At 35.1% G+C, this 27,536-nt stretch overlaps 1 protein-coding gene across 2 annotated transcripts in view; it reads right to left on the bottom strand.

The window, feature by feature from the left end:
• The window catches only part of GRID2 (glutamate ionotropic receptor delta type subunit 2), a 1,428,522-nt gene that overhangs the window by 448,317 nt on the left and 952,669 nt on the right, over positions 1 to 27,536 (bottom strand). The window lies entirely within an intron of this gene.

Raw genomic sequence — 27,536 nt, 5'->3', positions numbered from 1 at the left:
GCAGATGCCACATAAGAAGTGAAATAGTTTTCTTCATAACAAGCTTCCAGTGAACCTGATTTATTGTCACAGGGCTCATCTCTAGGGAAGTCTGGCATTCAATTTCAGAACGATTCAGACTCCCAAGGCTGCCTACAAGGGCACTAATGATGGTGATGATTTTCATGGTGTGGGTACTTGTCACGAGTGAAGTAGACTGAGACCATACCATATTTCATATTAGTCCTACAACAGCTGTTGATGTTAATCACAACAGCAGTGTTAATCACAACCAACTTGGGCTGAATTCAAAGTGACCTAGAAGAGCTACATGTTACAGCCTGTTATCAATTCCCTGGGGCAAAGGCATTACATGCTAACATGTCCACATCAATGGAAAGCATGTCCTTTGATTACCTGTTATGTGTACAGACTTCTGGCAGAGTCTATGCCTAGTAACAGGGCTGCATCTATTCTAGTTAACGTTGTCTGGGCATGGCACTTCAAAACAGAAAAGGGGATTTTGCCCCACGAGAGACAGTGCCATTATTGTTATAATCACTGGATCAGCGAGGTCCTACTTATATAAGGTTTAACTCTCTCTGTAGAAAACAAAAAGAGAAGAAGAAATTGTATTGGCTTATATGTAAACAGTTCAGATTGGGAGAAATAAAAGGTGGAAGTGCAAAAACATAAATTAGGAATATTTCTTTGTAATTATTTCCCATTTTCTAGGTTCACGGTAAGACAAATCCAGAAGATAATGCATAATGGAAACATACCTTTCTATGCACTTACAGCCACACATAAAAGAATAGTTTTCTTTGCTCATCCTATTGGATATCTGATGTATAATCTTCACAAAGGACGCTATTAATGGCATGAGAACCATGCCCATATCACAGGGATTAATCAATTGACGGTTCAGTTCTCAGAAGATGCGGAGCAGAAAAAATGTTTTGAATTTGACACTATACAGTGTTATTTTTTTTTTTTAAAGTGTGTGGTAGGGAGCTACTCTTCTGTAAGAGAGAGAAACTCTGAAAGGTTTGTGGCATTTTGACATTACATTAGAGCACTGTGCAGCACCACTAAATAAGAAATTCTCTAGAACTTTCTAATCAAAGTGTAGTCTGTAGAACAGCAGCATGAGCATCACTTGGCAGAATTTCAAGCTTCACTCTACACCTTCTGAATCAGAATGTGCATTTTACAAGATCCTGGAGCAGTTCATCTGCACATTAAAGTTTAAAAAGCATCACTCTAGAATAAGTTAAGGAAAATCGCAGAAGACTTTCTAGAAAGTTGTTTACTTCCCTAGTGGAACAGATGGCTGAGAGGCCTACCTGAAGGTTGTGTCAGAAACTGAAAGGCTTAGAGTGCCCAGATGCTAATGGCGATAGATCATTATTGCTATCATCAAATACATGGTGACTGAAGTACCTAATCCCCAGGAACAAAGCATCTTTTATCAACAACAGTTTTGTTAGAGAACTTTCTATTGCATTAAGTTATGACTGGTATAGCAGTACATCAAAAAGGGACTGTTTCAGGCAAAGACTTCTGAAGAGTGTGTGATTAATCACCTGGGGAGAGGAAAAGGCCTCGTGAAGAAGAGGTTTCTCATTAGGAGTTCCAATTCTAGCCCCTAGGTCCAAGAAAATAAGAAAGCTGTAATCTGCCTGACTGGAGAAGCAGTTTTCAAAGGATGGTGTAGACAGAATCTATACCCTGGAACATAATCATATGCCTCTTAACTGATTTATGTCTCTTAACATGTTATCTAACAATGTGATATGTCATTGGAATGTCTTCGATCAATATAACATTAAAATGAATTTCTTTATGAACAGCTCTCTTTTAGATACTAAGAATATATAAACCCCTATTTCTGACTTAATTTTAATATCCTGAATTATAGCAAAATATATGGTATACAATAGACTCCTTTGGTTTTAAGTTACAGAAACCAAACTTGAAATTCCTTAGGAAGAAGAAGAACACCTTATTGACTGAGAATACAAGAAAGGGCTTAAACAGCTTGCACACAAGTTTTCCAGGTAGCATCTAGAACTTGAAATCAATTGGAGGCAGGAACTCAAATATTTCCAACTTTCTCTGGCCTTTAACTTGTTTTGTCTTTGGGTGAGCTTTAATGCCTTTCATTACCTAAAACAAATTTTGTCTCAGGGTTCAGAAGCAAGACAGCTGATTCCTCTCAAATCTTACTTCTTTAGTCACTATCATTGCAGTGGGGTTGACAAAATAACTCATGTCTACTGAATATATATTCACAGTGGATTTAAAAATAGATATCATACATCAATTACTTCTTCAGCGGGACAGATAAATATTACCTTTGAAAAATACTGCAAACTATGGCTTTAAATGTCATACACTATTTAGAGTATATGGAAAAACAGACAATATTATTACCATGTCCAATTTCAATTTTTGTTAGATTATGTTGCAAGGGAAGTATCTATATTAGCACAAACTACAAACTATTCAAATACATATTATTAGGAGAATGCTTAAATAATTACATGTAAATACTATAGAATATTATGCAGTCATAGAAAGAAAGAGTAGTTAGACTGTAAATGCTATAAAGACACAGAGTAAGCACTTCAAGACATTTATTCAATGAATGAATGAGGTCTGTATGGCTATTTGGAAAGAAAAAATCATATTTTATTGAGTGCAAAAATCAAGTTGTATGAATAATATATATGTAGCATGATTCCACTTTTATTTTAAAAACTATGTATAATAAAAATAAAGTAGTATATAACATTAACTAAGCACTTAATATATTTCAGGCACTGTTCTGTGCTCTTTATAATTATTACCTAATTGCTTACTGAATTCTCATAACAACTCTGTGATGCAGGTTTTAGGTGCTCCTTATGATTGTAGGTATAATTATTATCCCTACTGAGAGCAGGTAATTGATGGAACCTACCAGGCTGATTCTACTTAACTCCTAAATATGTGTGTATATCCACTCATCCATCCACCCGTACTTCAAATGGCTACTATCCCTAGGCACTCTTCTGGGCCCTAGGGCTGTACTGACTGATGTCCTATACATTCAGACCTTACATTCTGGTGGGGAACAACAGACGATATGCAGAATGAATAAGTACAATATATACGATCTACCATATGATCAATGCTACTAAAACAAACAAATAAACAAAAACAGAACTAGGTTGGGGGATCATGAGTGTCAAGGTTAAGACTGCTATTTTAAATAGGGTGTTCCAGGTAGACCTCACCAAGAATGTAATAGTTGACCAAAGACTTGAAATAGGTCAAGGAATGGGCCATGGGGTTATCTGGGAGAAGAGCTTCCCAAGGAGAGAGAACAGCCAGCGTGATTCTTTTGTGATTGCCTCGATTTTCTCAGTGAAATGGGAAGCTAGAGGTTTGATCTTGCCTGGTATATTCAGGGAACACATGTCTCTATAGTCTCCGGGATAGAGTGGCCAAGGAGGGAAAGAAAGCAGGATACAATGTTGGAGAGGTAAGGAGGGGAGATGGGGGGTGGGGAGTAGGTCACAGAGGGCACTGAGGCTGTTGTGTGAATATAGCTTTTACTCTTAATGAAATGAGGAGATTTTGAAGAGTTCTGAGTGGAGAAGAGACATGATTTGACATACTTTTTAAAAGGATTTTTCTGGCTACTTGTATTGAAAGTAGACTGAACAGTGGTGTGGCAGGCAGCTATGAGAATGTGCTTCTCATATATCTGGCTGCAGAGAGCAAAATTGACCAATGGTCCAGTGGTGTGCTCTGAAATCTATCACCACGTGTACTAGGGCCACATATCTCATGGGCATCTCCCAGCCAATGACTCAGTGTAAGGGAAGAAATCTTGGAGATTTGAGAAGAAAAGACATGAAACAGACTTCTAAGAGAGTAGCCTATATAGAGTGAATGGCCTTCGCAGAGGTGTGTATGTGATTATGTGTATACAGACACTTATAAACACATGGAAGATAAAGCCCAGATCATTAACAGTGGCAATCCACGGAAAGTGATGTTGAAAATTGGGGCAGGCTGAGATAGGATTCTTAGCTTGTATCTTATAAGCTTTCACTTTATTTGATTTTTATAATAAGCTGGTATTATTTGTATAATTAATAATGTTAAAACAGTAAATAAAATATCATATTTCAATGAAGAAATTAAAATATTTGTTTCAATATGTGTATGTAGCAACTAACTAAAGCTATAATCAATGCAGATGTGCTTTCTGTAATCTAAAGCTACCCAGGCATCTCTCCTGGCAATCACCCAGGTAAAAGGATGGACAGATCTGAAGCAGATATGGAACCTCTGGCTCTGTTCTCATTTCTGGAGCAGTATGGGTCTTTCCCCTGCTGAGTTTGATTTCAGAACTAGGAGAAATGGGGTTTGTAAACATTCTCTTAAACAGAAGCATGTGAGCTGCTAGTGTACATTTTTTAGGGAAGTGTTGAAAGCCTGGATCTAAAGGCGCAGTGATACAGACAATATTTGGCTCTTTTCTTATCCCCAGCAGAATCCTACCTTTGGAAAGATTGCAGCAGCTGTGTTCTATAGGGGACCCAGTTACCCAGAAAAAATCTTGCCAACATTATTGCATCAGAGTCAGCTCTAAGTAGCCACCCAACTTCTGTTAAGATCTGGGTCCTTGATTAAACAGTTGCACCTATGTGATCTCCCGAGATCCTGTAATTCTCCTAAAGTTCTGCATTTGTACTGTGACTGTTGCAGAGACATTTGGGTACTTATTCGCAATTTTTCCATTCTTTGACATTCAGTAGTAAAAGGGTCATCTCCTCATTAATATCCAAATGGTTATTTCATACTGCCTTTCCAAACGTTTAATTAGGATCTTGATAAATTGTTATTAGTTTTATGATAGCATGACATCAATGTATTCATAACATGACTCAGAGCATGAATCCAAAAGAGAATCTTGGACATGTCATTATCAAAAGCATATTAAAAACAGAGAGATATCCTTCAAAACTAGGAAATGCTAGCATGCCATGAAGGGAACATTTTTATACTATATACTAAGGTTGTTTACTGATATATATATATATATATACAATATATTAAGTATATAGATACATCTTCTCTAGGTGTTATTTATGTCACTGTCATCTATTCTCACTTCTCCCGATGAATCCAACGAATTATTCTGAGACCATATCTTATTTGACTCTTCTGTAGTTTTTAAGATTCCTGACTACTCCTTGAAACCCCTGTCGCTCTGGCTTCAATCAACTCATACTCCCTTGGTTCTCCTCTTAAATCTCTTACTACTGCTTTGTATTCCCTTTTATGGGATTTTCTTCCAAATTTTTAATTAATTAATTCACTTACTAGATCAGTTAAGTTTACTGAACATCTTGTGAGAGACTACACTAGGTACTGGGACTACAGCAAGGGGAAAAAATAGTCCTATCCTTTAGGGAGTGTTTGGTTGAGTAAATATTGTTCTTCTCCAGGGTCCTATCCTAGCCACACTATCCCTGGATGATTTTATCTGGTCCGCTGAATGATTCATGAATCCACGCCTTTCAATCTGTAAATCCAGCTCAGGTGTTCCTCCTGACCTATAGTTATTCCCTCATAACCCACTGGTTCTGAGCAGCTTCGCCTGAGTATTCTCTGTCTGACCTCCCATCCATTCATTCAACATGCATATGTACATCATCTACTCTTAGGCAAAAATGGTGAACAAAATGAGACAAAGACCCTTCCCTTATGATATCTGGAATAAGTATGAAGATGTAGGCAGTAAAAAAGTAAACAAATGTGTAATAGCTTTAGGTTGTGATAAATGCCAAAAAGAAATCATAGGTATTGTATAAGATATTAGAGAACTGTGGAAGGGTGGTTATTTTAGACAGTATCATTAAAAAAAGGCCTCTAAAAGATGGTATTTAATTAGGACTAGTATGAAGTACTGGACTGGGAAAATCAAAGGACTGGGTAAAGAGTGTTTCAGATGAAATGGACTTTATTTTTCACACAACAGAAAGAACGTCAGTGCAGCTAGAATAGAATGTGAAGCTGGGAAAGTTACAAGATACATCATAAAGCAAATACACAGAGATAAACAGGGGTCATGTCATTAAAAAAGAGTTTGTATTTCATTCTAAGTAAGATGGAAAGACACAAAGTTTTAGCCCAGAGTTGATACAATTTGAAGAGAAAGAGTAAAAGAGAAAGTAGTTAGGATTCTTCAGTCACCTACTTGGATTCTTTATTCACTTATTATTGAAGCACAGGTAAGAGATGATGGTGGCTTAGACTTGTATGATAGTGGAAGAATCTTGAAAAGTGGTTATACTCAGGATAGAATTGACAGGACTTGCTCATTGATTGGAAGTTGGGGATGATGGAAAGAGAATAATCAAGATAATTTCTTGTTTTTTTCATGAGTAACTGGATGAATTGTATTGTTTACTGCAGTGAAGTAAGGGGAAAACTGATCTGAGTGTGAGTTGGGGGATTAAGATTTGTTTTGGACCTTCTATGTTTGAGATTTCTTCTAGACTTCCAGATAGGAGTAGCATGTAGGCAACTGGATAAATGAATCTGGAGCCAAAGGGAAAAGTCTAATCTAAATATATTAATTTGGAAGTCACCAGCATATAGGTGACATTTAAAAGACATTATTGGATAAGACCATCTAAAAAAGCATATAAATATAGAAGAGAAGAGGCTTGAAAACTGATTCCTGGAGGATTTCAATATCTAGAGCCTGGGAGGAAGAGTTAAAAACCAACAGAGGAGACTAAGAAAGATTGGCTAGTAAGGAATTAAAAAAATTTTTTTTAAGGCCTGAAAAAAAAAATAATAATCTTAGGTCATCTTCCTGTATTTGGCAGGCAGATGTTACAGAAACTCCTTCCATCTATCATAAGTAAAATTATCTGATAAAATATTTTAAAATATCTTTTTATACATGGTTAGGCTTGCAGAAACATAAAGGAATTTTTTAAAAATCTAGATTTGATAAAATAAGTCAAATTCACAAAGAGAAATGAATGCTAAAGCAGTGACTTCCTTGGGTGTATATGTTAACCTTACAGATTTAACTGCTTAGGAAAGGACAGGCGAACACATCTGGGATCAAAAGCATGGAAAGAGGCATGACGTGTAATAGCAACAGCAGGTGAAGTACGAAAAGCACATCTCATTCTAAAGAAGGACAGTGTGGGTACACAAGCCTGTCTCTGCCTTGGCTTTACAAAGAAGGAAAAGCAAAACTAAATAAATAAATAAATAAACAAGCAAGTAAATAATTGAATTGGCTTTCTCAACCTGCAGTTTATACTCTTTCTATTGGAAAGGCCAGAAAACTCAGAAGCTACATTTTTAAACTTCCTTGCAGCCATCGTCTAAGTGTCAATTCATACAAAGTCTGGAAAGCAGAAGTGAAGCTGGAGCCCCTTCCTGTGGCAGACACAACTATTACATAAATTCCAGAGACACAAGTATTTGCCGTGGCTGAAGTCCATGTTTAAGCGTCTAGGAACCAGTTTCTTGGGAATAAGGCAGTTGTAGCAGTAACAACAATACAGGACCTCTGTATTATAGCTACGATGGTGTGATTTTATAATCTAAAGTCTAGGCATGTCCCCTGATTTCCACTTCTCTGGTTCTTCCAATCATTTTTTTAGTATACTCTTCTCTGCTTGAAATACACAGAGTATTTCCTGTTTCCCCCACTAAATCCTGGCTGTTAAAGTCTACCTTAGAAATTCCTATCTATAAGTCTGCATTCCCTCTGGTCTGGAGTTGGACTTCACAATATCTCTGTGCATCAAAAAAAAAAAACAAACCAAAACTGTTTAAAGGTTTCTCTGTCGATAGTAACCCTCTCAGGTGACTAACAAAAGCAAACAAAACTTCTCTCTCTAGGAATTCACTTAACTTCAGGCCTTAAATAAATCCTCCAAAATATTCAAAGAGCTCACAATAAAAATCTGTAAACAAACAAGGAAATAAGTGATTATGAGTGAGAGCCAGCAAAAACAAAAATAAAAGATTACAATATCAAAATGAGAAGGAATGTTAATATTGGTCTCAGCAAATACTGATGATATAAAGAGCATATTTAATATTTTTAAAGAAAGAAATGAGAAAATTGAGGTATGACTAAAGAAGACTATCAAAATTTATCAGGCAGATGTGAAACAAAAGATAGAACTTCTAGGAATTAAATATTTATAATTAGAAATTATAATTTATATTACATAATACATAGAACAGAAAATTAATCAATTATACTGTAAAACTAAATAAATTACTTGGAAAACAACATAGAGATAAGAGATGAAAAATACGAGAGGTTAGGAAATGTGTAGGATAGAATGAGCAGTCCAACATAGGACTAATTGGATTTCCAGAATGAGAGACTAGATCAAATGAGTTTGAAGTAATATAATTTTTAGAATTGATGAAAGACACAAATCCCCAGAATCAGAAATCCTAACAATTCTCAAGGAAATAAAGAGTCCACATGCAGAAATACCATGGTAAAATTTCAGAACACCAAAAAAAAGAGAAGATTTAAAAATCAACAATTAAACTAGAATAATATCTTCAATATACATACAAAAAGATTATTAAATTAAGAATTCGATACAAAGGTATCTTTCAAGAGCAAACACAAAACAAATACAGTTTCAGATATCAACAATTGAGAGGGTTATTACAACAAACCCTCACCAAAGGAACTTCTAAAGGATATACTTTAGGAATAAGGAAAATAATCTAGAAAATGTAGGAAGAAAGATTAAAAATGAAAAACATTAACTTATGGATAAATATAAACAATATCGACTATATAAAGATGATGAAATTAATGTCTGATTTGTTAAGTAAAAATTAAAATAAAAATAAACCACTGTATGAAAATAGTTTACAAGAAATGATGGGGTAATTAGAATTAAAATAGTGTAAGGTCCTTGGGTTATTTGGGAAGAGAGTAAAATTGTTAACTACAGGAAACAAGTGAAACATAAATGTGATATTTCTAGACTAACTTCTAAAAGCATAGAAAGAATCCATCACTTCCAAAAACCCACTGGAAGAAAGAAATCTGGAACGAAGAAAATAAAAATCTGGAGACTGCAGTACCATAGCAGTTTAAAAACTATCTTTTAATATTTCAAATGTGCTCATTTGAGCTCTCTAGCTAAATGAAGAAATCACTGGCAAGGAACAGTGGTTTCTTTTTCTTTGTTTTTGAGATAAAATACTGTAGTAGCTTCTAACATGTCCATACACAAATTCTTATCTACTGAGTCACATATTAATTTATTAAAGAATATATTGAGTGCTTCTGTTTAAGGTCAATAACATCTGCGCGGAATACTTGAATGCATGTTTTGTTTATTTATTTATTTTTTTGGCTACTTAGAATTCATTCCCCCTCCCTGAAAGCCACCCAAGGTTCAAGGTTGGGGTGAAATCTAGTGGTGTGCTAAAGCCAGCTCATTTCAGCTCACAAGAGTGTACTGTTAGCACCTCTGCCCAACTCTGCTATCACATTCCTTATAGTTGGAGTAGTTACACCAGAGAAATCTGTAAATGCTAAACCTAGGACTTCTTTTTCTTTCTATAAAGCCAGTTATTAAACATTTATCAGCACACCACTGCAAATAACGTCTGCCTCATCTTTTACGTCTTACTTATTGGGAGAGTGAATCCAGATGGCCTCTGGCTATTTCATTCCCCCCATGCCATGACCCCAGACACCTCCACCCTCACCAGCTCTGACACCAGCAGAAAGAACAGTGGCATAAGCCTGGTCAACTGGATGCTTCCCAGGACTTGGACTTTTAAGTGAGAAACACAAGGATAGAAGGAATGGTTGAAACATTCTATATGTATATTTTAAATGGGTGAATTGTATGCTATGTGAAGTATATCTCCATAAAGCTGTTAAACAAGGATCTACATGATCACTCCTATCATCCCTGCTTCCAACCCTTTGAGAGCGATCATGCTCCTCTCTGCCTTCAGGCTTAATTCTTGAGATTCCCATTAATGAGCCGAGCATACATTCAGCAAATTACTTTTCACTTAAAGTAGCCAAAGTCTTTTTCTTTTTGCTTGCAAGTTAGAAACTGTAACATATATAATAGTAATTTCAACTATATTAATAGGAATGTAAAAAGTTTCTGTATTTGGAATTGTTTTCAACTTAATCTAAGATTAATTCAGCATATATTTGATTATCTATAGTTCATATATTTAATTATCTATAGCTCTTCCAATTATTATTTTATAAGGTTCTACTCATTATTTTTTTTTTTTCCAGATCACCAGGTATTTTAGAAATGATACTAGCTGAATTCTCTGAAAGCTGATTCCTGACAGTGACAGAGCATACTCATTCCCTTGCAAAAAACAAAAAAAGAAAAGAAAAGCCACACAATTTCTTTATTTGGTTCACCGGAGTCAGCAGGAAGTTTATAAAGTTCAGACAAAATAAGTACATTTTAAGTCACATTTTTTCCATTAAACTTGATGTTTCCCAACCACAGATTAGATGTTCTTTGCCAACCACTCTAAGAAAGTAGTAACAGCTTGAAAAATAATAGAGAATTCATTTTTTAAGAGAAAGGTAAAATTGATCTGGTGCTGAGAATTTAAAATAGAGTTTTGAATTCCCATTCTTCCAGTAGTCTAAATATATATTTATTTAGTTAGAGGAAACTGGGCAACTTGACATCAATGTGGGAAACAGACATATAACCTGTACTCACTACTTGAAAAAGAATAAGACGGCGATTGTCACACTAACAATAAAGGTCGCCCAGAGGGTGCACTCCCTATGTGAAGAGATGATTCATAGAAAACTCAGTTCTGCTCACTCACAGAGAAAACAAAAGCAAATGTGATACAAGTTGTGTAGAAATTCATATTCCTCAACTGATGTGATTTAAAAATGACAATAAGAAATAAAGTACACAAACAGCATATGGCCTTTTCAGATTGTCTTCCAAGGCGGCTTTATCATTTTGCATTCCCACCAGCAATGAATCAGAGTTCCTATTGCTCCACATCCTCAGCAGCATTTGGTGTTGTCATTGTCTTGGACTTTAGACATTCTGATAGGTGTGTAGAGGTAGCCCATTATTGTTTTGATGTGCAGTTCACTGATGACCTATGATGTTGAGCAACTTTTCATGTACTTATTTGCATTTATCTGTATATCATCTTTGGTGAGACATCGGCTCATAATTTTTGTCCATTTTTAAATTGGATTATTTATTTTCTTATGGTTGAGTTTTAAGAGTTCTTTGCATATTTTGGATACTCGTCAATAATCAGATATGTGTTTGGCAAAAAAAGAAAAGAAATAAAGTACAGCACTGTTGTATGGGGATAAACTCCTGAAAGAAATTCAATTCCCCCAAATTTCAATATTGTTAGAATTGGGCCAGACAATTCCAATTGTATATGGCATAAAACCATAACATTCTCTCCTGTAAGCTGTCCCTTGTCTATTTGTTTGTTTTTTAAACAGCTGTTGACTTGTTCTGTTTCATCAATTCTAGTAGTTCAGGATTAATTCTCACCATTATCAGTGGCAGAACATGATGGTACAATAAGCCAAAATGATTAAACGCATTGTAAGAAAAAAGAAAAATAAAACAAGGAGAACAGAAGAGAATCACCAAATAAAAGCTAATCCCTTATGAACAGCATATTTAGAAACTGTCTGCAGGTAATTACATTCAGGTAACCTGATCTGAAAATGCCAAATTCATACAATGGTTCGTTTAATTCCATCTGGTGTACAATAATACATTCCTTAATGGACACATTGGTTTAAAAGAAAAAAAAATCACCTCACATCAAAAGCCCACATTCCCTTGGTAATTATAAAATATTACAACCAAAATGAGAATCTCAAAGATGATCTTGCAATGCTTAATCTATTTAAAAAAGGAAATTAAAGTAATGAACTTCAGACTTCTCACTACCTAAATCCCTTCTTGGTTACAATCTGTTTACTTAGTATCAAGGAATATATAGGTTACTATGAAGAACTGGGTCAGAATTTCTGATATCTAGAGTGGGAAAAATAAACTGATTTGGAACATATATAAGACATTAAATGTATTCAAAAGTATTTTTAAGGGAGATATTTAATTTTTGGAATGGTGCCACCTGTTATTAGGACAGAAGTTGTGTAAAAATATGCATGTGTTTAACACCGTCATTGATGCTCTCCTTTCAGGTCATTAACATGGCCAGAGAAATGGACTTCCTAGGATAAAGAATCATATAGGACTCAAAGCACCTGGGTGAGTGACTTGAGGGAGAGAAGACGCCAAGTATTTGGCCTTTGGAGGAATGTAAACTCTGCCTTTTGATGCTTTTTCCATCAGAGCTCTAATCTCGATGCCTACTAAATCCTCCCTTTTTCTCAATTATTTCTTCTTTTATAGAAAGGGACAGAGTCAATGCACCTCCTATTTGTGTGAATTTTTTTTTCCTTTAATGGGTACATGTATTTCCAAACTCCTAATAAGATGATGAAAACCAAAGGCTTTTCCCAAAGACTTGTTGAAATGCAACAAGCTAGGCTGGCCTTGTGAAAACTATAGAAAAAGATAACTTTTTTTTTCTGTTTTCCCCTCCCTTGTTGGAGATATTTTTCCTCCATCATGTATATAACACTTTCCAAAACCAAGGTTCACCCCTGCCCTCTCCTCTTTCTTCTGGAAGTGCCCTGGAATAACCAGCTTCTTTCCTTTGTCCTACCACACTCTAGCAGCAAACTTTCAAGTCTCATCAAAAACTAGGTTCTTAGTTTGATTCTTTCAGATCCCTGCTATCTTAAATACGAGTTAGGTAATCTGATAAACTCAATATGAAAATAGTTACTAGTGAGTTTGTCAACATGCTTTTTCATTGCAGTTATCAAAATGCATTACTTTAAGGACCTCCTGGTGTCATAGCCTAAACCTAAAGAAGGGAATTTATGACTAGGAAATTAAGTTACTAAATTAATTACTTTTAAAACTTTGTATAGGGGAGTATGTAGCTAGTGCCTTCCAGGGTAATGAGAAAAGAAGATGGTTCATGGGTTCATTAATTCATTCATTCAATAAATATTAATTAAGTGCCTACAATGTGTCAGACACAGTCTCAGCACTTGGGATACAACAATGCACAAAACAGACAAAGAACCCTAATCATAGAGATTACATGGGGTGAGATGGTGTCTCATGCAGGGAGTGAAACAGACAATGAAAAATAAGCATAATAAATGCAGAAATTTTGTTTTATGTTAGATAGTGATAAGTGCAGTGAAAAAACTATTAGAGCAGGGTAAGGGGGAGTTGGGGTGCGGGCAGTTGCACAATTCAGTAAGACAATCAGAGGAGACCCCATAGGAAGGGAAACTTGAAGGAAACACTGAGAGAGGTAACAGAGTTAGCCAAGCAATTTTGTGGAGGAAGAACAATTCAGGCAAAGGCCTTTAGATAAGACTACAAAAAGAATGTTCCAATGAACAGCAAGGTAGCCTATGCCTGCAGAGGAATGATCCAGGAAGGGGAGAAGATAGGAGCTAAAATGTGAGGTGGAGAGGAAGGAGGGAGTTTTACGTATTTGGGTCTTATAGGGCCTCAGAAGGACTTGGACTTTTATTCTTACACAGTAGTTCCAAGATACAATGCTTTGTGACAGGAAAGTGGGAGTCCTGTTTTTTCAGGTAGACTTTTTACACGTAGTAGCTGTTGATGCATAGGGCTGTCCTTTGTGTAGTGTGTGCGTCAGGTCAAAGACCACTACAGTCACAACTTCATCAACTACCTCTGATAGGAGTTCTGTACCGATCCACTTGCTAAAACTGCAAGCAATTCAATCTGTTTTGGTTTAAAGATGCCTTCTGTCACTTTGCATAAAAGCTTTGGGGATATCTAGTAACATCTCATAAGTGATTATCATATTTTTCTAAAAATGTCTCTTCTCTGTAAACTTAATGTTGAATGCAATCTCCATGCATAAAACAGTATTTGAATCGGAGCTTATCCTAAGAATAGAAATCTGAATATGCTTGGTATGTGTTAGAAAGTCCCTGGTATCTTTCCTCTTGTTGATAAAAGAGTAAGTTGCACATAGTATCCTGACTTAGTGGAGTTGGTAACAGTGAACTCTATTCTCTCCTTTAGAACCTAGAAGACACTAGGTAAGCATCCTTGTGAATGCATAGAAAAGATGTATTGCGTCATTTCAACTGGCATTATTCCAGGCAGTTTTGTTCCGTGGCAGACTGCTGTGAGGAAGGAATGGTGATTGTTACTTCAAGCCATCCCTCTGCAGAAGGACCCATTTGAAGCATGACTGCTGAAGGAGAAAAGAGTCACAGCTCTAGAGTGACAGCTTTCTCTGCTCCATTATATCCCTTTTGAAGGTTGCATAGCTCAGAATCTGCAGAATAGAAGGCATTTCAGGTGATGCCAATATCTTTTCCCTATAGATCCTTTTCCCTTTTGCCTGTCTCTAAATAGCCCTACATGAAAAAATAGTGGCATATACCTGATGGAGAAATATGATTTTAAGATAAAAATCTTACTTTTTCTCAAAAAATAGTGGTATATAGCTGATGGAGAAATATGAGTTTAAGATAAAAATCTTACCTTTTCTCAATGAATGATAAACGACAAGGTATCTTAGCAGTGAAACATAAGTTCATTTCCTCCTGCAGTATTTTTTGTTTTACATTTCTGAGCTATAAAGTAAGTTTTTGTAACTCCAATTAAACTCTCTATTTGAACATTTGTCTCTGGCATATATTCTTTTGTACTAATTATAGTTATTAATGAAACTTCTATGACTGTCCATACACTTGAGGCTTAAATGCAGATTCAAATATTAACAAGGCTCTTAATAAGATGCAGAAACATGGGTAGTGAAGGTAATGGAAATACTCTTGTCTTGTCTTGCTTCTATATTATATTCATCAAAATTCTAATTAGCAACATGAAAATACAGCATGACTTCCTATGTGTATTCTGGTTCATGGATATAGCACCTTTGGTTTAAGAGGTTTAGGGAAAATGAGTATTTTTAGCATTGAAATGGAGGCAGGTTTGACTGAATAGTAATTTCTTGTGGACTGCAAAGAATAACAGATTGAAACTGCCTCAACAGATCGAACTCTTATTCTCTCACCCTCAACTTAGTCTTTTACAATTAATTTAAAAAATGATGTTCTTTTTTGTCTTAGGTTTGTACCTCCTAGTTCACTTGATTGTTTAATTGTGTTAACAAATTGCCCCAGGTCTCAAGTTTCATCCCTGTACTAGCCAGCTATATTTGGAGGAAATTTGGTTCAGAGGCTTCAAAACACAATCTAATCTAGATGAATATTACACTGTAAGGCAATGTAAAGTCATCACCTTGGAATATAGTTTAAAAAACACTTAAAGTGCATTTATACTCATGATGCAATAACAGGAATAGGACGTTTATACATCTACTCACATCCCCCCTCAACACATTGGTCTTCTATGAGATCGTAAGTCCCTTAGGGCCAAGGTCTATGTCTGTTCTTTGCTGGATAAAATGAATGAATGAATCGGTACATGAAAGGAAGGAAGGACAGAAGGAAGAAGGGTTGAATTTACCATTATCTTATAAAATTATGGAGTGAGAAGAGAAGCAGAGAACATGCATTTTTAAATATATTCAAAATTTTCCCACCAGAAAATCAACTTCTTAACATTCCTACAATTACCAGCTTATCTTTCTTTTCTCTTGCTCAGTCAAAATTCTTGAAGTACCTTCAATTTCCTATCTACTCATTCCCTTTTTCATCTTTTCTGGTTTTTTTTTTTTTTTTTTTTTGCCTCTATAAATTCACCAAAATAGCTCAAAGTAAGATTAACAATGACCTTCAAGTTACTAAGTGGACATTTCCAAGTTCTCATATTATCTGAGCATTAGGCAGCATTTGTCCTTGTTGATCACTTTTTCCTTCTTGAAGTTCCCTCCTTACACTCTCCTGTTCACCTTCATACATTTCTGACCAGTTCCCAATATCCTTTCAATGCTCACCTTCTAATAACGTGCTATTAAATGTTGACGTTTCTCAGTCCTAAGCCACTTCTTCTCTCTCCCTCAGTAATCTTGAACAGAATTATCTCCAGATCTTTATTATAATTTATATATTGATTACCCCTAAATTTTATATTATCTGAGTCCCAACTGTTTATTCAACAAGTGCACTTGGTTGTCTCAAAAGCTTCCTCTGAGTACTGAGACCACATGTGTCAAACTGTTCTAGTTGTTTGTTCCAGTCAACCTTTACATGGGAAAGATAAAACTGTAATTCTATGAATAATTCCATTGGTTGCTTCAGAAAATTCTAGCAGATCAATTTAGAGACAGCAGTCTGCTCACTTGAGAAAGTTTACTTATCAAGACTGACTTCAAAAACCTTGCCTTGCTGCGCCCAACAATCCTAAACTATTATTTCATGAATTTTGCCCAATTCCAATTAGTTCTCTATCATGAAAAACCTACCTTAGATTTCTTGATTCTAGACCCCAAAGTTTAAAAACTATCCCCCCCTTTGAGACACTAAGACTATTTAAAGGTAGTTTCTTACTGCAGTAAGTTCCAATGCATTTAACTTTGCTTTTTAAGAGGTGGTAGAGCAATAATTTGGGAAGTTAGACATCTCCAAATCAACTTGTCCAAGAACAAACTTAGGAGTTTCCACACACCTGCTCATCTTTCAGTGCTTCCTACTTTAATAAACCCATCAGTATATCTGACTTGGTAAACTGAAAACTTACAGGTCCTTCCCTTTACTTACCCATCTTTGAATCCACCAAACTGTGTTGTTTTATCTCCCCAGTAAATATTAGTTGAATAAATAAATACGATTGGTAATGCATGTATTATCTCATCCCTCTCCTTTCAGTGGAGTAAAGGGTGGGGGTAGAGGGACGGAGGTGTAAGTGGGTGGCTATGTGCCCTGTGCAGGCAGTAAGGACACATAGTCTCTGCAGAGTATTTATAAACAATTAATAAAGCAATTCAAAGGCCATCAGTTTTATTATCAATATACCAAAATAACTTTATACAACTTTAGTAATAAATACTCTTGCCACCAAGGGGGAGGTCCACTTCCTCTTCTCACACTTACTGTGTCATTATGTAATTTTACCTCAAGGAATTTGTTTACTGAGCCCTTTTGACTGCTCTTCTCACCATCAGGAAAGCTGCCCCAGGCACACTCAATTGCCTTGATCCCATGCCTCATCTTCCAAAGCTAGTGCCTAACTCTAGAAGTGAGGGGCACCTTTCATTCTTTGGAAGAGAAGCATAACAACCTCAGGCTTCCCTTTGCAGCAGACTCTTCAGTTTTAATCATTCAACAAATACTGATTAAGCACAATTATATGTCAGGCCCCATTCTAGGAGCGAGGAAACAACAGTGAATTCAAAGGAAAACATCCTTGCCTTCTTGGAGCTTACAGTACAATGGGAAATTCAGACAATAAGCAAGATAAATAATGTATGTATGTGCACACACACACACACACACACATACACATACCACACGTTGTTAGGTAGGTAAAATACATAATAGTCTAAAGTAAAAAATAATACAGAGAAGGGGGAGAGGGGGTAAGTATGTGGCAGGGCAGGGTGAAGGTTGGGCATTTTAGATGGGATGGCTGTTTGTTAAAAATCTGTATATAGCTAAGTTACCATTTATCTATTTTAGATATGAACTCTTACCCACCCTCAGATTTCTTAAAGTTATAACAAGACCAAATTTCCTGGCATAAGGAATATTTTGTACTGAGCTATATTCATTACATCATGTAGTCAGGAAAGTAACATGCCAGTTGCTTACAGTTATGAGAACCATTTTGGCAAAAATCTTACTTCATTGGTGACAGCCATTTATATACATTATAAGAAAGTCTGGTTTCCAACAGGTTCTCCAAAGTATTCACAAAGTACTTAATTCTACTTTTCTTCTTTTCCTTTCTCATCATTGCCTTTCTCCATTATGCAAATTTATTCACACCTATTTTTAGGCTTTAGAAACCCTTTAGCCATGTACAGAAACAGAAACCCTTCCCTTCATTAAACAAGGAGTGTGGAAACTGCCCCTGAAGTCCACTTCTACTGAGTTTACAATTTGCGTAACAAGGAACAGTGGCTTGTTCCTGGAGATGTTTCAATCAGCTAGGATCAACACTAAGAAAAAAATTGCTGTTCTATCAAGCTGTTAATTCTCATGGAAATGAATGTGAACCATGGAAACAGAACAGAATTGATTTAGAGCTGTAATCTGTTCACAAGTCATGCCGGCCACTTCTGGTAACCACAAAACACAGCTTAGGTGAAACAATAAAGCAGGCTACAGATGTGCTTTGTCAAAGGACTTAAAATCTAACCACCACTTCTGGTCGGACCCTTTTCCCAGAGGAGGGGGCTTACAGAGCAGCTAACTGGCTTTCCTCATATCAGTGAGAGAACCTAGAGTAAAGAATCCATTTTTGGGTGTTATGGCTATTTACATTACATTCTCTGATAAGTAAGCTGGGAAATTTAGGAAGATGTCCAAGGTTTTGCCTCTTAATGGAACAGTTATTCTTTGGCAGAACTCAGCCGAATTGCTATGTTGAATTGCCAGCAAGATCTGCATGTGTAATGTAAACAACCCTCTGGCAAAAAAGTAAAAAGTCAGAAAGTGATTAATACAATGGAATTTGTATTTGTCTGTATAAAATTAATTTGCAAAAAATCAAAATCTAAATACATCTGGAAGTAAAAGTGGTGGTAAAGTCATGCACTTTCCCCTTTTCTTTAAAAATGTTCTTTATCATGTACCTTTTAGAGAAATATGGGAATATCTAAAGCCGTTTTAGTTGATCACAAAATCTGAAGTATGTGCAATGGAATTATCAGCAATTTGGAAAGTTGATCATTATATTTAAGGTAAACTGTATTCTTTTTCTTTTCTTTTCCTTTTTTCTTGAGAATCAAGACTATTATAATTGCAAAACAGTTTTCATTCTCAGATTAAGATCTGGAGCTACTAATTGAAATCTAGTATTTCTGTAATCGCAACCCATTTTTAGCTCTGGCTTAGCCCGGGCAATCTCACTTTCAGAGACAGAACATCTTTTGTTCTGTTGTGCTTTAGTTAAGCAGAGTAAGAATAAAATATCAGTAAGAAAAATCCTAACCTTAAAGAAGTTTCAAACCGTATGCTAGAGACATGTACAAAAGCAAGTTACAATTTATGTTGACTTAAATTAATTATTGAAATGGACATCAAACCAAAGTTTTATGGGAAAGCAAAAGAAGGATTAATTTCAGATGAGGGAGCTTGAGGATGTGGTCCTTGGATCATGTGAGCCTGGCATCATGAATAGATTACTAACTTATGATTCAGACTTTTGACTCTGAAAGTAACCTTATCTATGGATTATAGGTGTGCTATATCAAAGTGAAAGTTATTAAAATAATACAGGCAAGAAGCAATAAAGGTCTGACCCACCATTAATGGTATTAAATAAGATATGCTGGCAGCTCCTGTCACTTCACCTTGGTTTGACATAACCTCACTTGGTCTTCAGACTGTGAGAGTTCCTTCTTTATTTACATTCTAAATTCCAACGATTCTTGCATTATTTTCCTTATACTTTTTGTCTATCCAATATTTTCCCTATCCAAATAATTACACTATTCCTAGGAAGTTTTTCTCACTTGCCCAGTAGTTAGGTTTCGTACTTTCTTCAATGGAACCTTTCTCAGCATTGGAAGAACCTCACAAAAAGTTCCCACTCTACCCCTAGAATCATCAGGCAAACCTGACACCTCACCCAGAGGTTCCTATCCCCTCCCTCCTGAATTTAGCTCATCTGCTCATTGACCCACACACATTAGCATGTTAAACAAATTCATCCAAAAATTCTGGATACTGACTCCCTTTGAAATCTTTCAAATATTTAAGTTCACTTTCACATGTTACCACAGTTATTTCCTTGTCTAACAGCTACATTCATACCTTGTTCTGCTGTCACCTTTTGGGGAGAAAGGTGCTCTTGTTACAGCTGTCATTTCTATAGGCACTGCCCCAAGACTTTGTCCCTTATATTAGGAAGCAGGTGACCTGTTTCTTGTATCTATCAGAGCTCTATTACTGTCCTAATCTATCAGTTGCATTAAAGCCCTTAAACAAATTTACTAAAAAATATTTTTTCATTTACAACGGTCCACCATTTTATGAATATGGACCTTTTGTCAAAGCTGTCAAATACTGCATTCAAATAAAAGCCCAGTAGTACAGTGCCGTATCACCTTCTTGGATGTCATTGTTTAAATTGAGCAAAACATCCCCTTTTGCAAAATTCTTGCTTACATCCACACCAAACTGTATCCTCTGTTCACTAGAGTGATACGTTTCTACTATAAGGACAAATATTTGGCTGTAAATGATATTCTCTATGTAGCTTACTTAAGGCATTTCCTTTCAACTTAAAAAGTTATTGACTACCTATTATATACAAGGTAATTAGTATGCTGCATTATTTTAGTTTAGTTATTATTTTCATATCTGTGTTCTATTTGTGTTCAAACAATATATACTTACTCTAGTTTAATGAAAAGTCCTCTTTACATTCTGGGTAATGTGTGGTAAAATACATAAAACAATGCCCTTTTGCTGAAACTGGTATTATTTTCTTGATTCTCTTTGCAAAACAACATCCTTTTTTCTTTCTTATTGAACATCAAAGTGCTTATCAAAAGCTCTGAAGTGTGACCAAATCTCAGTTTTCCCAAAGAGAAGCTATACTTTTCCTAAAGGAAAAAAAAATACCTCTAGCAAAGATCCTATATATATGTGGTGTTGTCTGTTTAGTGTTTTAACTCTCTCTCTACATCGTTCTTTTTCTACAACTTTCCTGATATATTAAATTCCCAGTTACTATAAGACAGGTAACAGGGCTCTCTCTTACAGGCATATTTTAAACCATTCTTTTCAAGGTACTGTCCTGAATCAGAAAATGTTTCTAATTTTTTATGGATCAATTGAGAAATTAAATTTTAGATTTTTGTGAAAATAAGCACACGTGTTCTTTTAAGTAGCTCAATATTAATATCAATAATATTCATTCTTCCTTTAAAGCATACTTTAGAATAGTTATTTTGCCATATTTAATAATCCTTTTGAAATCACTGAGTGTGAATGCAATATAAACATTGAGGGAAGAAGAATATAACACAAGTAACTAATGTACTTAACTTGAAATATTATTTTGAAAAACTTAAAATCAAATTAGTAAAAGTTAAAAAGTAATATTTTCTTTATGAAACCATAATACTCTTTCAGTTGCCATGGATCACTTAACGCTAAGAAGGAAGAAAAGAATGTCACAAGATTTCTGAATAATCTAAGCCAGTACTATAAGTGATAGTTGATAAGTTTAGACAGCTGGATGGATGGATGGATAGATAAATGGATGCTCTTACTCTGGAATGTAAAGAAATCTCTGGGGAGTGGAGGAGACGTTCTCTATTTTCACCACACTGGAGCATAGACAACTGGCTCTGGGGAAGATAGATTTGTAAATCCCTCTGAAGCAACACAATTTTTAGCTTCTAGGACATGTTTATTATTCAGTCATCCTTTAAACAAGTTTTGCCAGTTTTTTGTTCAGAGAGCTCAGATTGAAGTAACATGAAATATTCACATAGAATTATCTCTCAACAATAGTAATCATTATAATTAGTTTCTCTTTAGAATACTGTGTAGCTGGATATATTGTTGGTTGGTTTTATTGGTTTTATTTGGAAATAGGCATAAGTCTCGTAAAGTGGCCAGTTAAACTGCCACTGAGATGTTAGGTTTTATACTTACATTCATAAACATATAGAAGATGTATATATACAAATAGTCAAATTACTTGAAAATAAAGTTTACCTGTAATTCCAAATTTTTTGAAATGTGTGTGTGTGTAATAAAAATTAAACATTGTAAATGGAAAAAAACGGACATTGTATTTACATTGCTCCATTAGACTTGCTCTGCAAAGTATGATGAAACAAAACTGGAACACAGGATCTCATGAGACCCCTGAGTGTGGTATCCACAAGGCCAGTGGGGCTCTTAATCACAATTTGTTCCAAATAAATGGTATAAAATTCAGGCTTTACTCACTTGACTGCCTACATTTATCTCCTACAGAGAAGATAGCACTACAACTGTTTCAACTGCTTAAACCCTATTTTAGCATATATTTGGAAGCCTGCACTGTACTTGATAACTTTATAATACCTTGAATAGCATGTATAAAATGTTTAACTTTAATAATGCAAGATGTGAGAACTGAAGAGATCTAATAGTTGAAGCATGGTTGAAAACTAAAAACGTAAGAACAAATTTTATTATTTCAGGGTGAAAACACATTTTTCCCATTTGCAAGCAATTTTTCCCTCCTCTGAACTCCAGATTTTACCATTTCATGGCCCCTCTTATCTCCCTTACTCTGAGACATCTTTACTAGGTTCTAGGTTAAGTGGTGACATTATTGTACATTTCATAGCTTCTAACAAATGACCTTATGTAGGTGGCCCTCAGTAAACACTCATTGAATTAATGAGTTTTATTTTTATTTTACCATCCTTTGTTTTCTCATTGACAACTGATGATCTAAGTGAATCTGCCTTTTAGTGGAAAATATTTCACAACAACAATAATAGCAACAAAACAAAACAAAGAGAATTGACTGTAATCTCTCTAATTCAATAGTAAATAGCCAGATAATCTGAGAGACTGTAAACTTATCAAATAATTGTGGTGATATTATAAGCACTGACTTAATTATATATTGTATTATATAACTAAGAATAAAAAACAGCTTGTATGATACTTTGATAAACCACAAAACGGAATCTTCAAATTAGACAGTTGCTGTTTTAAAATAAATCTGATAAGAAGATGACCGTCATTCTTCTGTGCTCTACATTATCATCATCAATGCATAATTTTCTTAAGGGAAACGATGATACCCCAAATCATTCAATGTGTATGGAGCATCTATTTAATTATCTTCAATATATTTAATTATTTGTAATATGCTATTCTTTGTATTAACTTTTAACAAACTTCAGTTTAAACTAAAAGTGGAACAAATCAGAGAATAACTGAACTCTTTAATTTAGAAAGTCAAACAATGTTTGTTACCACCCAAACAATTACAGGTTAAATATATAAAAATTATTTAAATAGTTGAGATAAATTAATAAATGGTATATCCAAAAAAGGTTATTTAGGAAGTTAGGACAGTTTAGGGTTAAACATTTAACATCTTTTTAAAAGAATAACATATGTTTTCTATTGTGAAATACTTCATATTTACATTTAGGAAAGTTTTGTATTTATAGGCCAGCAATTCTCAAAGCGCGTCCCCAAGACCTTTTCAAAGAGTTCTTCAAGGCCAAAAATACTTTCATAATAATCCAAGGATATATTTGTCTTGTTTGCTATGTTGACACTGGCGCTGATGCAGCACAAACAATGGTGGGTAAAGCGCTCGCCCTCAGCACAGATCAAGGCCCGGCACGAACTGTACTGGTGGATATGAGCACTCCCAGTTTAAAAGAAAAAAAAAGTCAAGAATGTGTTTGATGAAACACTGAAATATTATTATTTTATTTAACTTGACCCTTGAGTGTATATCTTTTAATATTCTGGGTATACATAAAACAATTCTGCTACCTACAAGTGTGATAGTTGTCTTAAGGAAAAGCATGTATGCAGGTTGCAGGCTAAACTAGCAACTTGTCTCATAGAATACTATTTTTTTCTTGAGAGATCTACTTTCAACCACAAGGGTTATTTCCACTTGCATATTTAGTGGGCTTTTTATAAAAAATTAACAAGGGGTACATATCTCTTCAAGGAAACAACATTTTACTTATTCATTTAACAAATATTTATTCAGGGCTTACAATACCAGGGTGTTCATAAAAAATTAACAAGGGGTACATAGCTCTTCAAGAAAACAACATTTTACTTATTCATTTAACAAATATTTATTCAGGGCTTACAATATCAGGGTGTTTCTTTATGTTCTTCATTGACTTTTTTGGGGTAATAAGGCTATTAAGAATTTTGTTATTCATATTTAAAGTAACACTATACAATATTTTGCATGCACAAATGGCTAATTTCTTCTGAATATTTTCTTGTCATATTGTGAGTATTAATTCCGGCTGACATGAATTGAGGGCTTACTATGGGGCAGGCACTGTTCTAACCACCTTCGTATATGATCTCATTTAACCCTCACTGCAATTCTCTGAGTTTCATGGCATTATGTTTCTTATGTAGAGAAAAGCAGAAGAGATACAGAGATGCTAACCAAGTTATCCACACTGATGAGTTCCAAGTGGTGGAGCTGGGATTCCAAACCATGTAAGATGGTCCTAACCCCACTGCCCACATTCTTGCCCAATTTATCCAATTTATAATATATTCTGCCTAAATTCTAACCCATAATTTTTTTGTTAGCTTCAAAGTGAACTTATTTATAGTTGAGAGGCATCGCTTCTTTCTGGGGTTTTGATTCCATGTGGAATTTTCTAGCATGTCATATTTGATTGTGTGTGAGATTAACAGAGCACCGATGAAAAGCATGCACTTTGAAATCAGACAGACCTGGGTTTGAGTTGTGACCTCATTATTTATTAGCTCTGAAATTTGGGGCATTTTTTTTTCAATCTTTCCCCCTCAGTTTCTTTATCTGCAAATGAGGACAATGAGTATAAGGGCTTCAAAGTGTTAGGATTAAGTAAGGTTATTAATGTAAACCTATTAACAGTTACTGGCACATAATAAGACATTCAATAAACTTCAGTCATACTTGTTCGTACTCATATTTGTATTCCTATGCCTTAAATTAAAAATAGAGAAGGTAAAATACAGAGTAATGAAAACAATTAAATAACTTGAAAGTAATTCAATAACTTAAAAATAGAGATTGCAGGAGGAGAAGGTTAAAGAAGTACACATTTAATTCCCATATTGGAGAAGGACAACTAAAAGGAGATCATCAGTCAATGAAGACACTTATCTTTTTCAATTTCAAACAATAGTATAATATACTCACACATTCATTTAAATTGAATTAATATGTGAAGTCTAGGACACTCATTATTCACTAAGTCTTCTGAGGCTGATGCTCTACCTATACCCACCCCCCTCTCCAGGCTTTACCTTTCTAACGTACTTAGATGAGGATAGTGCCAGTATCTGCAAATCTACATCAGGACCATAACCACCTGCAGGGCATGACGCAAGTGTCTGAGAGAATTACACTGTCTGGAACAGCCAACAAGAAAGTGGCAATTATCAGGTAGGATAACTGAGGTCACTTCTATGCTGGTTCCCAGAGTTCCCAGCAGGATAAACTTCCAGTTCTTTATAGAGGTAACTTGCTTGAAAACCAATCCCTTCTTGGGTGCTTTCCTTTCCTTATCTTCCTTCCCCACTTCCTGACAGTGTTTCCTGGGATCACCTCTCAAATTATTTGAAGTTGAATCCTTGTATCAGGGTCAGAGACACAAAGACTATATTTTTCATCATTGTATTATTCAGAACTGAACATAGTTCCTGGGACATAAAAAGTACTCAGCAGATATTTGTGGGATTAATCCATAAATTTTCAAAAGTTAGTGCTCCTTGAAGAGATCATATTCATTTTAGTATACTCAGGTCCTGGCAGAATGCCTGGCATAAAGTAGGCACCCAATTAATGTTTTGGAATATATGAGTGCATAAAGTTGCCAGTATTGTTTAAAAAAGAAACACTCTATCTGACTACTAATAAAGAATACATTAATACTGATTAAGGCAACAGTGGGAATTGAATAAAACTTAAATCCAATGCAACATTACACAAATTATTAATAACAAAGTTGAACTGTTTAGCTACTAAATAACCATATTCATATTCATATTCATTGACTGGACTAGCATTAAGTTGAAGTAGAAACTTTTGCTTGAGAATCTTTTGAATTACTAATATTTTTTTCAAAAATGTATACAGAAGTATGCCACCTTACTTGCAAACTCTATTCACAAGTCTATAGCCTAAAGTGACCAAATTGAATAATAAAAGGAGAAGAAAAGGGCATTAATTGATTGATGGAACAAATATCTACTGAATGTCTACTAGGTGTCAGTCAATCCCCTACATCCATGGCTTTCTAATTTTTGGCTGCAACCTACAATAGGAAATATATTTTACCTCAAGACATACACACAAACATATAATGTATGAATACACAGATATGCTCAAAACTAAAAAAAAAGCTTCAGCATACAATATGTATGTTTACCACATCTTACTCACTCTGAAAAACCTTTTGTTCTATCCTATTTTATTAAGAAACACTTCATGATTCTCATTAATCTGATTTTACTACTCAGTAAAAGTTACAACTGACGTTTTGAAAAACACTAGATTCTAAAAATAAAATGATGAGCTAAACAGACACCATGTTTCTTTGAAGTATCTTAGATAAACTTAAATAATTTTTTTAAGTGTAAAAATTACCATTGTAATTGCTGCAAAGTAAAGGTGCATGGAATGAAGAAGGGTGTATGCACTGGTACTGGGGAAGGGGAGGGAGAACAGCAGGGGAAGTCTCCTCAGGAAGTGATGACCGAGCTGAGATTTGAGGAAGGGTTGGAGTAAAACTTGAGGGGGGTTATTTAGAGAGAATATCAGAGGTCTTTGTGAGAGGATGGATATGGAGGGTGAGGGAGAAGGAGATATTAAGAACAACTGCTAGATTCAGGGTTTGCCCAACTGGATGGACAATGGTGGTATTTGCTGAAAAGAGAAGACTAAAGATGACCAGACTTTGGCAAAGATGGGGCGGTAAGATCACGAATGTGTTATTACACACGCTGCTTTTGAAGTATCCAAGAGCTAAAAGCCAAGACGGCAATTGAATATGGGGATCTGGATTTCAGAGGCAAAGTCTAGGACTTAAACAGCAATTTACATGTCATCTAGGTATGGAAAAGTTTAGGAAAAAGAGCAAAAAATGTTAACAGAGTTTGACAATATTATATTCATTTATTTGGTATTTACACTCTACATGATTTCATAGGGGAATTTCAAGGGGCTTTCCAATAGATTATGTGCAGAAAATTGGTCAAGTGAAGAAGTATATTCATGTTATAAAAAGTTTAAAAAGACTAGTTGTGCTATTAAACCTGAGTAAAAGATTAGCTATCAATGATGATGATGATGATTGACCACAACAAAAATATTAGTCAATACTATATGTCTGGCAAAATATTAGGTTCTTTATATGTATTACTCTAATTAATTTTTAAAAATCATATGAGATAGACATTCCAGTTTTCCAGATGAGGAAACTAAGAAATACATACATAAAACATTTATCCAAGGTCACAAATCTGAAAAAGAACAAATTAAGGATACTTAAAATGAGTAGGTCTGTTT

The sequence above is a fragment of the Balaenoptera acutorostrata genome, chromosome 5 (assembly GCF_949987535.1).
Source record: "Balaenoptera acutorostrata chromosome 5, mBalAcu1.1, whole genome shotgun sequence".
NCBI classification, from domain to species: domain Eukaryota; kingdom Metazoa; phylum Chordata; class Mammalia; order Artiodactyla; family Balaenopteridae; genus Balaenoptera; species Balaenoptera acutorostrata.
The sequence above is the reverse complement of the archived record's forward strand: the minus strand, read 5'-3'. Positions and strand labels throughout refer to the sequence as shown.